General features: G+C 45.9%; 1 long non-coding RNA gene across 1 annotated transcript in view; it reads right to left on the bottom strand.

Annotated features, from left to right (window-relative positions):
* LOC106510248 overlaps positions 1 to 15,265 on the bottom strand; it is a 48,824-nt gene that overhangs the window by 4,323 nt on the left and 29,236 nt on the right. Inside the window, exons 7-9 of the long non-coding RNA XR_001308601.2 lie at positions 9,895 to 10,558; positions 6,850 to 6,909; positions 6,634 to 6,766 (exon numbers count right to left, since the gene is read on the bottom strand). This is a non-coding gene — a long non-coding RNA (uncharacterized LOC106510248). The remainder of the gene's footprint in view (positions 1 to 6,633; positions 6,767 to 6,849; positions 6,910 to 9,894; positions 10,559 to 15,265) is intronic.

Genomic DNA, 15,265 nt, shown 5'->3' on the forward strand with positions numbered 1-15,265 from the left:
GTTATGCTTGAAAGGGAGCCAAAAGGAAGGTTTGCGCTCTCAGCAATCAACACTTTCATCTAATACTAATACTTGGCCACATTCAAAGATGCTGCCTGACTGAAGTCCTTCTGCCGTAAAAGTGTCTCCACGTTAGCTGATGAAAGTGAGCGTGTTAAAGGTGAAAGAGCCTCAGAGATCGTCTAGGTCCATGTCCTTATTTCACAGAAAAAGACACTGTTCTGGAAGGGTCATGAGACTTTGTCAGAACTGAACCAAACTACAGTGAGGGCAACCAGTCACCAACATGGAGTACCTTCTAACACACAACCTTCCTGGCAGGGTCTGCTTTTTCCAGTTTAATGGTTGAAAACATGTGCATGGTAAAAATAGGTAAGAGAATAGACTAGAATGAACACAAAAGTACCCAGTGAAAAATTTCCTTCTTATCCCTGACTCCAAGCCCAAGTTCCTCTCTTCAGTTATAACCACTGTGAGCAGTTCCATGTAGAGTTTTTCAGTGATACTCTATAAATTTCTAAGTGTGTGTATAACATAATATACATATATAATCAAAATGTATAAATATATATATCAAAATGTATAAATCTTCTCTCCTTCTTTTTAATAGCTACATAGTATTCCATTCTATGATATATTATGACTTATTTAACCAATCTCTGTTGATATTTAGATTGTTTCCAGTCTTTTTATTACATTTTTCTCCAAATAAATATATTAATTTATAATTCCACTAAGAAAGTATTAACCGTATATCATAGAGTAGTTGTTATTTAAAGTTTTCGTTCTATTTCCTTGCCTAATAAATGCTAAGTTCCTTGAAGATAGTAAACTCTTGTTTGTACAACTTGATTCCAATGCCCATATCCATTAACATAGTCATTATTCAGCAAATATTGAGTGATCAGAACTGGGCTAAAGACTAAAATATAAAAGTAGAATTCTAAAAGTTCCCTTCATGGCTCAATGGTTAACAAACCCAACTAGGATCCATGAGGGTTCACTCTCTGGCCTCGCTCAGTGGGTTAAGGATCTGACATTGCCATGAGTTGTGGTATAGGTTGCAGATGTGGTGTGGATCTGGTGTTGCTGTGGCTGTGGCTTAGGCCAGCAGCTGTAGCTCTGCTTTGACCCCTAGCCCAGGAACTTCCACATGCCACAGGTTTGGCCCTAAAAAGAAAAATAAAAGAAGTAGAATCCTACGTTTTATAATAGTAGACTAGTTTTTCTCAGATTAACCCTTCTTCTGAAAAAAAGGTAAAATAAAATATTTTAGAAATGTTTTCTAAAAACCTAAACCTTTGAATGCACCAAATAGTTAAGCAGAGCATTGGAAATTGCCAAGCCAAAATCCAGAGGAAAATAAAACTCCTGTATTCAAATCTGTTTTTCCCAAAGGGCATTTGCCTATCAGAAAAAAAAAAAGAATAATTGGGATACTGCATTTCCTTTGGAGGTCTTTGAGGGAGAAGAAACAGGAATTAAATCTCAGGGACTACCAAAGTTTAGGACTCAGATAAACTATATATCACTGTTATGTCTCAAAGCATTACTAAAAGTAATTTGGCAATACATTGAACAGCACACAAGGAAAGGAAATGAGGCACACAGAAAACAAGGCACCATGAGTGAGAACCAGTCAAAACAACAAGACAATAGAAACAGATCAAGACAGATTTCATATATTGGAAATATTTGATACAAGCTCTAAACAAGACAAAGAAAAAAGAAAAGCTAAACCTGAAAATTTCAGGAAGAAAATGGAAAAAAATGACATAGTTTTGAAAATAAAAAATATAATAACAAATTAAGAATTGATTGAATGAGTTTAATGGTAGATTTGACAGAGATGAAGAGGGAATTACTGAGCAGGAAAACAGGTCAGAATAGATTTTCTACAACGTAGCATAGAGACAAAAGTTAGAAAATATGAAGAGAGGATAAGAGATAGGATATAGAGAAAAGGACTAACACATTTCATTGTAGCTTTAGAAATAAAATCAAGAGAAAGAAATGGGGCAAAAACAATATTTAAAATGTTGTGGCTGAAATGACAGAATTTTCCAGGACAGATTAATAAAACCTAAGACCCCCAAGTAGTATAAAGAAAAAAGAAATATATATCAAAATGTATCATTCTGAAATTCCAAAAAACTAAAGAAAAAAATAAAAAATGTTTATAGCAGCTAGAGAAAAAAAAGAAAAGATAGATTTACCTTCAAAGGAGATACAGTTAAATAGCTTAATGGCAAAGATGAAAACCAAAAGAAAATGGGAATATCTTTTCAATGTCATTATAGAATACAAAAACTACCATAGAATTTTATACCCAGCAAAATATCCTTCAAGCATGAAAGTGAATTACAGAAATTTCCAGATGAATAAACACTGAGAGAACTCACAACCAGTAAACTAGGCTAAAGGATCAGAGATACAGGAGGGATTAAAGAACTAAAAAAATGATAAACATGTGAGTAAACATAAACATTGACTTTAAAGCTATAATATGAATATCTTAAAATACTAAAATTCATAATCATATTTTGTCAACTATGTTAGAGACAAAGGGAAAATTGAGTTAAATTACTCTGAAGTCCTTGTATTTACTCTAGAAGAGAGTAAAAGCGTTAATTAACATTAGATTTTGATACATGAAGAGTGAATGCTGTAACTTCTAGGGTAACCACTAAAAGAATAGGAAAAAAGCATAGGATTCACAAAGAAACAGAGAGGAAATAAATAGGTAGTAAAGAAAAAAATAAATCCAGAGAACACCAAGAAAGATGAGGAAAAAAAAAAAAAAAAGAACATAGATATGGTAAATCAAAGAAAAAGCACAAAATAACATGGTTGATTTTAACCTAAATACATTGGTGATTACATTAGACATAAATGGCCTAAATGCTCCAGTTAAAATACAAAGATTGTTGTGCTGCAAATTAACACAATTAATCTGAATTAAATGTCATTCAGAGACATATCTAAAATATAATAATATAGAAAAATAGAAAGCAAAATAATTAAAAGAACCAATCATGCAAATACCAAAAGAAAGAAGGTATAACCATGCTAATATTAGACAAAGAGACTTTAAATAATGACTTGTTCACTAAAATTTTGTGTTGGGGAAAAAAAGAAAAAGATACAAATATAGGGAGATCCCATCGTGACTCAGTGGTTAGCTAATGCAACCAGCATCCATGGGGACTCGGGTTTGATCCCTAGCTTCACTCAGTGGGTTAAGGATCCAGCCATTGCCATGAGCTGTGGTGTAGGTCACAGACAGGGCTCAGATTCCATGTTGCTGTGGCTGTGGTGTTAGGTCAGTGGCTACAACTCCGATTAGACCCCCAGCCTGGGAACCTCCATAGGCTACAGGTGTGGCCCTAAAAGACAAAAAGACAAAAAAAAAAAAAAAAAAAGATACAAATAAATTCCCCAACCACAGGAATTTTAATACAACAGAATGTCCTAGGGAAGGTCTAGATCAAATGCTTTGATGGAAGAGAAATAGAAAAGATAGTATAAATTGTGCCTGAGAGTTAAAAGTGGCTCCATAGAGGAACTGACATTTTATCAGAATTTTGATGTATTAGCTCATCACGTAGCTCTGAGTAAGGGGAAGACGATCCGTGCAAAGGAAACAATACACAAAGTAGGCGTTCGTAATATTGGTTGAAGTCATTGTTTGATTGAAGGACAGTGAGGACCAAAGCAGAGCAGTGCTTCCCCGAGAGGAGCTGTAGTGGATGCTACGACGCTCTGCCCAGGTCCACCTTCCCGAAGCCTCTCATTTCTGGCTGTGAGAGGTGCTCCCTGCTTTGGGGTCACATCTGAGTTCCTCTGAGGGCACTGCCCTCTCCTGGGACCACGATCCCACCCCTTGGGGCAGCCTGTAAACAGTGAGTGATTGATACAGCAGTTCAAAGACCCTTTGCCTCCATCCGAGGCAGTTCGGAAAGACCCTGCGTAGTTGCAGAGCTCCCTGTGGGATCCACTGAGGCTTTTGTCACAGCCAGGTCATGCGTCATCTTCTGGCTGATCCTGCATCTCTCAAGGACTCCCAGGTGCTGCTGAGAACGAGTGCCGGTGAACCTCCTGTGCAGCAAATCTCCGTCCTAGAGCCTGATTCCCAGGAAACCTGACACACGAGATAGTGGCCAATGCTGGAAAAAGCCCAGGGATCCCAACTCCCGGCCCAATGTTTCAGCCCCATTCTCTGCTGAAGGCAAGTGCAATTTACTGTGAAACATCTCGGGGACCCCGGGGCCGAACCCAGCTGGCTCCTGGGATTTTTCAGTTGCTATTTTTCTCTTTCTTTCTCAAGCTAAACTTCCAGTTCTGCTGAGGACCTGTCCACTGCTCATGTACACTGTTTGGCAAATTGTAAAGAACAGTAGAAATTAGAAAGGAAAAAACCTCCTCACTGAGTGTGTACAATCTGACAGATCCTTTTTTTCCATGCGATCTGGGCTTGAGGGGGGTTCGTGGCCATCCGTGCTCTCGGAGCTACCAAGCAACCGAGGCTCAGATGATGCTCCATCTCCACAGCCACCTCCCTAAGAGAGGGGGGGAGGTAGAGGGACCTAAACCAAAGAGTAGAGGATTAAAGAGACAAAGCCTGCCTCGACACTGATGGGCCTCGCCCAGGCGCACGTGTCTGGCTTGGTAACTGTTCTTTCAGCACATCCTGCCTTCAGCCCTAAAACGGGGCTGCATTTAGATCTTTCAACGAGTCTTTGCTCTCACTTCTTGGTAAACACAAGGTCCAAGCAGGTTCTCTCACCAATCACATTTTATCTAATGATCCTGCTGGAGACTTCGTTCTGCGGGCGGATCTGACGAGCCTTTTTACAGTTTAGAGAAAAGTTGCTGCTTGACTCCAAGACACTCTTATCACCAATGTCTTTGGTTTCCCAGCAACGTCCCGCTCCTCCCTAGACGGGGGCAGGCCTGGGACTCTGCGGCCGGCCCCGGCCCCTTGTTGTGTGCAGCAAGGCTTGGAAAATGAAAACCAGAGGTGTCTCAAAGCTCATTCAGTGTGGACCCTGGGGCAGTGCCTGGGCCTCCGCCAGAGCAGCCGGGGCTCTGGTGAGGCGCTTCGACGCAGCCTGGGTCAGGTTCGTTCTGTAGGTAACCCCCAGGGCAGTGGGCAGGGCATTTGTTTGCTGCACCCCTGGAGCACATGGAGTCGTTCATCCTCCTGCGACGAACCCTAAGCCCTGACAATGTGCCAGCTCCTGGGACGGCAATGGCAGTGATTGATCCAGGTAAAGAGCCAGGTCTTTGCAGGAAGAGAGCCCAAAGCCTGAATCCTGAGCGCTAAGACTACAGGCTGCGGGCAAGCTGCTTCACCCAGCAAGCCTCAGGAAGCTCATCTATGCAACAGGGATAAGGCCCCGTTATTGATTGGAAGCTTGATGAAATAATGAATATAAAGATATTAACACAGTGCTTGGCTCAAGCGAGGGGCTCAGCAAACCACAGTCACTACAGACAAGCAATCCTTTGCCTGCTCGCCCTGGCAGAGCTCATGCTTCAGAGATGCTCTCCATTTTCTTCTTCTTCCTTTAAAGTTTGTCCATCTGAGCCCAGTGCTTGGTTGGCAGTCCCCGAATGTGGGATAAACAGCATCATTTTTCCTGAAGTTTTAAGGGCGCTCTTGTACTCAAGCAGAAAATAGACTTCAAGGGCCTTGGCGGTGGATCATTTGCTCTTTGTCCTTAACCAACGGGGTTGCTACAGTGAAGTTCCCATATCCAGTCAGTGCAGATGTTTTTCTAAGTCTATGCTCTTGAGAAAAGTCAAATGGGCAGTGCAAGAAATGCTAACATCATGCTGGTCCTTAGAGGATTGTCCTGAATTATCCAATTACGTGCGTGAATTCCCTGCGGAGGCTTGACCGAGAAAGTCTGGCTCTGGTGTGGCTTCGAGCACATGGACCTGCCCTTGACCTGCTGGCCTGAACGGGAGTTGAGCAGTGACTCCATGAAGAGCCGCTCAAAAACGCTGCACTGTGAAGCAGAGCATAGGGCCAGTGCACGACCGATCGCAGGGACTCGGCGAGTTAAATTTCCACCCCTGACTGTCTCCGGGCGCTCTCCATCTTCCAAATATGCCACAACAATAATGCTCATGATTACAAGCAGCACCTTTGTTGTATCTCATTTATTTTTACCCCAAATTACGGGAGCCTTGAAAGAATTTACTGACTGCTTGAGTTTCCTGACTAATTGGGGTAACTCTACGCTATAGCCATTAAGAGATTTAAATATAGCTCTTCTTGAGCAATACTCTTTATTGGATCCCCTGTTATCCTTTAAATATCTTGGTGTGCAAGTGGATAAAATTAGAATTTGTTTGCTTTAAATTACCAACCTCTGCTTGATAAAACTATTAGCGATTGAGCTAATTGGGCGGCTCTTCCATTAAGATTAATTGGCAGAGTTAATACTATTAAAATGGTTGCTTTATCTAAATGTTTGTATTTATTTCAATGCTTTCCCATCAAGCCACCTAAAAATGCTCTAAAGCTTTGAATTCTGCAATTAGTTTTGTTTTATAGGCTACGAAGAGAGTTAAGATTAATCTTAACACTACGGCTGCTCTCCAGGGGCGAAAGATGAATCCTACCTTTTCAAGGAGTAGATGAATGCTGGACTTTCTTGATCAGGCTCTGTCCATTGTTCCTGGATTTCTTCAATAAGAAGTGCCAAAGCCCAAATGAAATGGAATGGAGACTCTGGTTCATGTCCCTTAATAAAAACTTTGCAAGAAAACTTTATTTCACACCCATGCCTGTGTTCAATCACAGAGTCATTCATTCGGCTGATATTTATTGTAACTTACACCAATCACTGTATTAGATGCTGTGGAAGACTTCCAAGATGAATAAGGTGCAGTCCTTGCCTTGGCAAATGCAAACAAAGAAAGCACACGTAAGTATAAGGTGATGCGGTGAGGGTGACACCAGAGAAACGATGAGCAGTCTGGGGCGGAGCAAAGGGGGTGGCTGAGTCTGCCTGAAGGATCAAAAAGGGCTTCCTGGAAGAGGTGACATCTGAGCTGGATCTTGAAGGGTGGGGCTCCCACGGGGCCCTTTAAGACCTAAAGGGACACCTTGAGGGTTTTCCTCTAAATAATGAAGTGACTGGACCTTCGCGGCAGGTAAAATGGTCCACTCAGTGGAAAGGTGACCGTTTTCTGTTGGGTGGATCAAGGGGATTCCGAGGACAGAATGTGCATCAGAACGTCGGCACACGTTTAACCAGGGCTTGCAGGACCCTTTGAATGTCAAGATTGGCACGTGTGAGCAGGAAGATGGCACAGGGACATGGAACTGCAGCTGGTTGAAAAGTGGTCGCCAGCGTGTTAATTACTGTTTTAATGCTAACCCGGGGACGCGCTCCCAGAAACACGCCGGTGTTGGCGTGTGGTCTCATCAAAGGTTTTAGTAATGTGGATCAGGACACAGAGACTTGCTCAGTCAATTCGTGGATCATACAAACCATCCAAGGCAGCCGATATGCTGATAGATCAGGGAGGGATTGATAAAGATCTCAAGACACTGGAATAAAGGGGTGCAAGGACCTCACCTATAACTCAGTAAGAAATGCCAATGCCCTGCCTTACTTCACCCCCTTGCTAAAGGGCAGGAGGGCAGCCCTCACTTTTGGGGGACACAGTCAGGCATAGAAAATGCTCCAGACTCGGAGGCAGAAGGCCTGTGTTCGTCTCGCTTGACCGAATGTCACACATACAATTGCAAGCAACACTCTGAACCTCACTGTTCCATCCATACATGAAAAATAGCCGCACAAGTTCACAGACTGCTGTGCGAACAAGAGACGTAGAAAGACTTCATAAGACTGTGTGTCACTACCCGAAAGTTATCTTTTGTAGTGCGGATGACAGTAATTGTGAAATAATGATGCCAATAATAACAGTAACGGATACGAAGCCCCGTGGTCTTAATTAAATTCCAGCCTAGAGACCAACAGTGTACATGGCTTTCAAAATAGCCAGTACACTACCCAGCCTTCTGTTTTTTCGCCAACCTCTACAGACAGTTCTGATACATAGCCGGGGCTGAGAACCAGTAGATTCAGTTCGTTTCAAACTGTCCCGAGGATCACAACACCACACTGTTTAAGCCCCGTTTCCGAGGGAGGCCCCATCCCTGGAGAGTCAAATTCAGTAGGTCTGTAATAAGGACCAGGAATTGCTATCATCAGGAGAGTTTGAAAAGCACTGGACCCGATCACCTCTAATATTCTTCCCAGCTTCTGAGATCCTAAAGATCCAATCCAACCGTAGTTGCTCAATGGTCCTGAAATACTTGGATGACAGCAATCAAGCCCCAAATGAAAAGATGTATGCCTGTAGCTGGCCAAGATACTCTTCATATGGGGTCTCTAAAGGATTAAACACATTTTTTAATAAACTAAATAGCAGTGAACGTGCTGACTTTCCAATTGGCTGCCGTTTGCTCTTCGGGCTGATTCCCGTAAATTTATGTCCACAAAAATGCAAACGACAAGTGAATCATTTTCGTTAAAATGTTACTCACTACAAACAGACCTCAAGGCTTTGATCAGTTAAGAGTTGGGTGTGATATGTTTAAATCATTATTTTATAAATATTTTCATTTGCACACCTCCATTCTCTGACAATGTACATCACTAGAGTTTCAGTCTAGACACATTCTTTCTTTTCCAGCTAATACTTCACCCCAGAGGTGAGCGAGCATCCAAGGCTTTGAGCGCTGCTCCTCCATCACGCTTAGCAACTTTCACGAGGTTTTGCTACGCTCACTTGAACCCATTCAAGAGTCAAGTTCTATCTCAAAGACCTCGAATCTAGATCTTCTGCGAGGTCTCTTTTCCTTCTTCAATTTCTGGCAGCTTAGAACCCAAAGCAAAGCTTCCCATGTGTATCTGAGACAGTGGCTGGGAAAAGGATGAAAAGGAAATTACTATGGAGCAGGTGAAGTGCGATTTTTGCATTGAGGCTTTTCTTTCAGAGCGAGGGTCCCTTAGTCCAGCGGGAAATGGTGCAGGCAGCGGCTGCAGCCCCAGATCTGGTTGCGTTGCTACCAGTAGATGATGCTGTGAGAGACGGAGAGTCTCGCATGCGCAGCTTGTGAGATGTAGGTTAAAGATAAAGACGAAGATGGGAGACAGATAAGTGGGCAGGAAGAGGGGAGGGCAGGCTGGGTGTAACCTCGGCCTCCGTAACTCAGGCGCAAGGAAGCCCCAGCTCTCACTGAACACTTGAAATGAGAGCATGTTTCCGGTCTGAGATTCCTTGGCTGATAACCACAGTTCCTATTCCAAGGGGGGGCGGGGGGATCAAACCTGTTTGGGGAGAATCGAGTCATAGTATTTGGGACACAAAGACAAAAGCAGGTCAAATCATTTGAGAATACATTTTTCTTCAGTTCTCGAAATGTGGTCTAGAAGAACGTACTGTGTCCAAAGAGAGAAATTAACAGGTTCATTATGACTGTTTTTTAGGGCCACACTTACCACATATGGAGGTTCCCAGGCTAGGGGTGAATCAGAGCTGCAGCTGCCGGCCTCCACCACAGCCACAGCCGAGTGGGATCTGAGCCATGTCTGCGCCTGCACCACAGCTCATGGCAACACTGCATCCTTAACCCACTGAGCAAGGCCAGGGATGGAACCCCCTCCTCATGGACACTAGTCAGACTGGTTACCCCTGAGCCACAGCAGGAACTCCTACAGGATCATATTTTTTATCATAAGTGATGTTTTATTTTAACGATCAAACGGGACCCTTTGGTTTAAGAACAAACTCAGTCAGCAAATCTTCTACCCACGGTTGACACATTTCAGATCTTTCCCCAAAACGCCATCCCTCCCCAGTCCTCACCGAGCTCCCAGTGCAGACCGCCTTCCACGGCTCCTGCGAATTCCCCCAAGGACAGAGCTGGGGAATCCACGCTGTTCCCCGAAGAATCCCGGCTTCCTCACCTCGCAGAATGAGGAAAAGCCTGCGGGCATCAGGTGAGAAAAGGCTGACGGCTCCTTTTCCAGGCGGTGAAAGATGCTTGGAGAAGCAGGGGAGGGAAGCCCTCCAGTTTGCGGGGACTCTGGGCGCTCTTCCCTCTGTGGACCATGGCTGCTTCCTCCCCTGCTCTCGGCCAACCAGCCCTCTCCCACGGGTGCCCCGGACACTGCCCCTCTCACCACCTCCCTGGAGAGGTTCAGAGAAGTCGGCCCTTGATCTTGCGTTCACTCGCCTGGTTCACTCCAAGCCCCTTTGGCTCCGCACAGCTCAGTTCAGTGACACCAGGGTCGATGAGGATCTGGTGTTGTCTCTGCTGCGGCACAGGTTCGATCCCTGGCCCAGGAACTTCCCCTTGCTGAGGCCACAGCCTTGAAAACCAAAAACAAACAAACAAACAGAACACGTGCATTCAGTACCTGCTGGGCGCCAGACCCCCGGAGAGCAGCATCACCACGTTACGAGTTCAGGCTCTGCCTCAGCCTGCCTCCTGAGCCGCATGCGCAGGGGACACAGGTAGCTCGGTGACCTGATGACAAGGAGACGAAATTGTATTTCAGTGCACCACTGACACTCAGGGGCCTCTTTCTGGCAGAGGTGCCTTTTAGGTCATGACAATATCCCCCATTTGTAGAGAGGCCTAGAGTTTACGAAGCCTTCGCATCAACATGAGCTCATTGTGAAATGCTGAGTCAGCTTTTCTTTCACAACTTACAGATGACAAGACAGAGGCTAAGAAAAAGTGAGGGCATGCCGCTCCGAGAGATTTTATAAAACAATACTGCTCAACAGCCAATATACACCCAGGAAGAAAAATGAGGCTAGGTCCTATGATAACGGTACATCTTGAAGTATTTTTCCAACACGTAATTTCAGTTTCCCCAGTATACAGTCTCGGGGGGAAAGACACCAGGTGCTATGGGCACATGTTACTGATGGACAGGACGAATTGTCACAGCCCTGACACGGCACCCAGGAGGTAAGACGCGGCAGTCCCCAGGATCTCTTCTGGAATAGTCTTCTCTGGAATTGCTATGAAACGAAGGCTGTAGACGCAGTTGAACCTGGGTCCTAGTGACTTCAGCATCAGAACACAAAAGACCCCAGGAATTGTCCTGAACCGCGCAGCGTCCTGGGCAAGTAACTTAATCAGCTTGGATGGGGATGAGGTTGTCTCCAGGTGGGGGTAGGGATGAAGCAGCCTGTCTTTCTGGAAGGTGTGGGAGCTGAGGAGTTATTGCTTCCCCAGCACCCATCTGCAAAACCACGCTGTCCTCGCTGGATAAGCCAAGCTTTGAGGAGGCCTTCGGGGCTCGAGAGCGAGCTCGTGCGCATCGAAACGGGCCGGGCTCCTCGGATGAAAGCCGTCTCCATAAGACACGTGGATGTGCGTTTGATAATCTTTGACATATGTTTAATATTTAGATTTCCAAGATTACTCATGTTAATATCCGCTGCTCATCCTACGTTTTCGCCTTTCGTGCTCCCTGGGAGATGTGGGTTTGGACACGTTTCAAGCCAGATTTGTTCCTGTTGCTTTATTGCTGCTAACCACAGGGTCACTAAAATGGGAAAATCATCTGCTTCTTCCTCTACTGAACTTTAAATCCAAAACTTACAATTCAAAAAAAAAGAAAGAAGAAAGCAGAAAAGGAACAAGTAAATGACTAATGAATGCAGTAAAAATAAACGTGTGGTTCTGGCCCCATTTAATTTTTCTGAAATGACAGTGTTGTTAACGCTATGGAATATTTTCTCTGATAAATGTGAGTCCGCTAATTTGCATGAATGGCTAGTCTGTCATTTTTTCAGTCTGTTGAGTTATGGGTTTTTTAAAACGGCTTCTTTTCTGTTTGGCTTTTAATACATTGTTATTATGTGTGATCACTGAGCTTTCCTAATGGCACACCGAAAACACTGGTTTCATCTTTTTTAAAAAAATTGAAATTAACTTTGAAAAAGTAATGTATGCAATAATGAAGTCCTTTAGATAATGAACTTGTAAGGAAACGCCATTGACGTGTTATTCAATACTCCTTCTAATGCAAAAAGTAAAATCTATTTTCTTTTTTTGTCTTTTTGCCTTTTCTAGGGCCGTTCCCTTGGCATATGGAGGTTCCCAGGCTAGGGGTCGAATCGGAGCTGTAGCCACCGGCCTACACCACAGCCACAGCAACGCAGGATCCGAGCCGCATCTGCGACCTACACCACAGCTCACGGCAACGACGGATCCTTAACCACTGAGCAAGGCCAGGGATCGAACCCTCCACCTCATGGTTCCCAGTCGGATTCGTTAACCACTGCGCCACGACGGGAACTCCGTAGAATCTATTTTCTGCCAAAGTCTCAATCACAGAAAACTTGGGAAATTTAAAGTTAAGCCTCCGAGGTCCCTCTCCCCACTTAAGGTTGGGTAATTTCCCAAGGACTGAAGGAAAAAGAAAAGGGTCCCTGTGCACCTGTCCCGCAACGAGCTGAGGAGCCACAGAAAGGTCCTGGGACCCCGAAGCTTCTGTGCTGCCTCCTTCATGCAAGTCCATGAGAGTTACCGATGCTGCTGGAGCGTCTCGGCGGCCGCCTGCTGCATGAAGGGGCGGGAGGATCGCGCTGGGGAAGCAACGGAGTCCAAGCAGTGCGTTTGTGCTCAGCTGCCCTCTCTTTCCGAAGGGTTTTTAAAGTAAACTCAGTGCCCCCCAGATGCCCACACCTCCAAATCGCCCGACTGCGCATCAGCACCCTCTGAACGTGGATGAATCGTAACCCGCAAGGCAATTACTCCAGAGTCATGAGCTTTAGGAAACAGCTTTACGTGGCACCGGCAGGGCGGTCGCAGCCGTCACAGAGCAAAACCCTCACGACCGAGGGCTGCCTCGCCTCATAAGCACCTCAGAACACACTACGAGAGGGACTCTGCCTTCAATCGCCAGGCACAGAAAGGTGGGCATGTGTCCAGATGGTCAGCCGGCCAAGGCCCGGGGTTGTGCTTCAGCACAAAGTGGAAGGCCTCAGACTCCGGGCTCTACAGACCCCAATGCAAACCACCTGCTCTCTATGTCCTCCGAGCATTGCTTTCCCAGCAAAGTGAGTTCCATTCGAGAGCCACTGGTACCCCAATATTTCGACAATCGGGAAAATAAGACCCACTTGAGGGCACTGTTTTGAATATTCTCAACAAAACATGTGTAACTCTGAGCATGCTCCCAGGCGTTTAGGCAGCTGCTACGCCTCCTCCTGTGGTGTCATCACCATCAGAATAATTTTCCCTGGACTCTGAACCATTCCTTAGAGCAGGATTGCATCTGCTGACGTCAGTGGTGAGTCCCCAGCACTTAGAACCGAGCCTGGACGTGGAAGAGTCTGGATAACCCTCTTCCCCAGCAACACGGGCATAATTCAGAGCATATATCCGATGCTTGTCTGTTTGCTTTTAAGCCCGTACTTTCAAAATGCACTCGGACTGAACACCAGAGTGCCCTGTGAAAGCTGTGAATAATTTGGTCGAATAGTCGTTCAAAGGAGTCGGAGATCAAGGACAAGCCCTGGAATCAAAAGACCGAGAGCCAGTGTCCCTCTGGTTTTTGGGGCTCTGCGGCTTAATGCCATGGCTGAATGTTCCCGAGCTGCTAGGAAACGAGGAGTAGTGGTCACAGGGTTTACCTGCTCTGGGAGCAGCGTTTGGAGGGCAGGTGGGATTATATGTGACACCAAACGATGTTTAGTGTCCTGCAAAACATTACGGCTCATAAATATCACTTATCATTCGCCAACAGGGCTGAATGTGTTCTTGGTCTCTGGACAGAAGGAACTGTGTGAATTTGTTTTCGTTTTTTGTTTTGTTTTGTTTTTTTTCTGCTGCCCCTGCAGCAAGAAGAATTTCCCAGGCCAGGGATCAAACCTCCATCACACCAGAGCCACAGCAGTGACAATGCCAGATCCTTAACCCGCCGAGCCACCAGGGAGCTCCCAACAAAAGGAACTCTGCAGACCTGGATCTCCAGCACATGGCAGCCAGCACACCAATTACGGCCCACAAGCTAAAAATGGATTTTTCATGTTTAGACGGCTGAAAAAAAATCAAAACAAGAATTCCATTTCAGGACACAACTGCAATATTTACTACGTGGATCTTTAGAGCAAAAGTTGGCCAACCCCTCCCTCTTGAGGGTTGTTTATTATAGTGTTAGTTTCCTTTAAGGTGGAGCCTTACAGCAGGTGGCAAGTATGTCCTGCAGAACCGATGCGGGATGGGCTGCAGCTCGGGTGGCAGAGAGAACCTCCTTAACATGGCCCCTGGGCATATGCCCCACCGGCTCCAGGATGTCTCCCAAGTCCTGGGCGGAGAGCTGCCCATCCTAACCCTCTGAACCCCAGGCGACTCGGTCATCTGAGCCACCACTGTCAGTGTCTCTCTTTATTCTCAGCGCCCGTCACACAGCAAGGATTTGCGAAGCATTTGCTGGATGAATGAGTTCAACGGCGCCTCACAGGTTGGCTCTGGCCCTTCGGGGCAACTTTCAGAAACTGCCCCAATGCCGAGGTGCCCCTTCGATCCAGAGGAGACAAGGCAGGGTTTTCAGGGACTCTTGAACTGGGGCGCATGCCCTCTGCTAGTGAATGTCCAGTTGACTCATCCGTTAACATATTTATACTTCGGTTCTTCCAATCCGGTCACAAAACCGAGTGTGAGGTGCAAGGCAGCCCCCAGCCACCACTTCTGGTTCCTCCTCAAAACCCAGCAGGTGAATCCAATGGCACTGGCAGAAAAACATACTAAGCTGCTCTAACCCCAGCATCGACTCAACACAGAGACCCCCTCGTGGCTGGTCTGCCCTGAACCTCAACCTCCAGCGGCAAACTTCAACCCTAAGACCCACCCTGGCCTGGGGACGGGCTCCAGGCTTTGTTCCTCTGTTTCCAGGCCCCCGCGGTGGTCCTTTGAGGCAGGCCTCGCTCCTGCCTGGCCCTCTGTCAGAGTGGACCTCCATCTCCGGCCCAGCGGCTGCTTGGGCTGCAAGCTCTGCATCCACTTGTTACTGATGCTGACAGGTCTGCCTGCTAGAACTTCCAGGGCTCTCAGGCTCCCACTGCTGAATCAGTCATCTGGGGCCCTATTCACAATGATTCGCCAGTACTGCAACCTCCGGAATATCCTGCTTGACCCACTCTGCTCTGGCCTAGCCCAGCCAGTGGTCAGTGGCCAAGCCAGACGGGGCCGACACGTGACGCACACTATTCG

The sequence above is a fragment of the Sus scrofa genome, chromosome 4, assembly GCF_000003025.6.
Source record: "Sus scrofa isolate TJ Tabasco breed Duroc chromosome 4, Sscrofa11.1, whole genome shotgun sequence".
NCBI lineage: Eukaryota > Metazoa > Chordata > Mammalia > Artiodactyla > Suidae > Sus > Sus scrofa.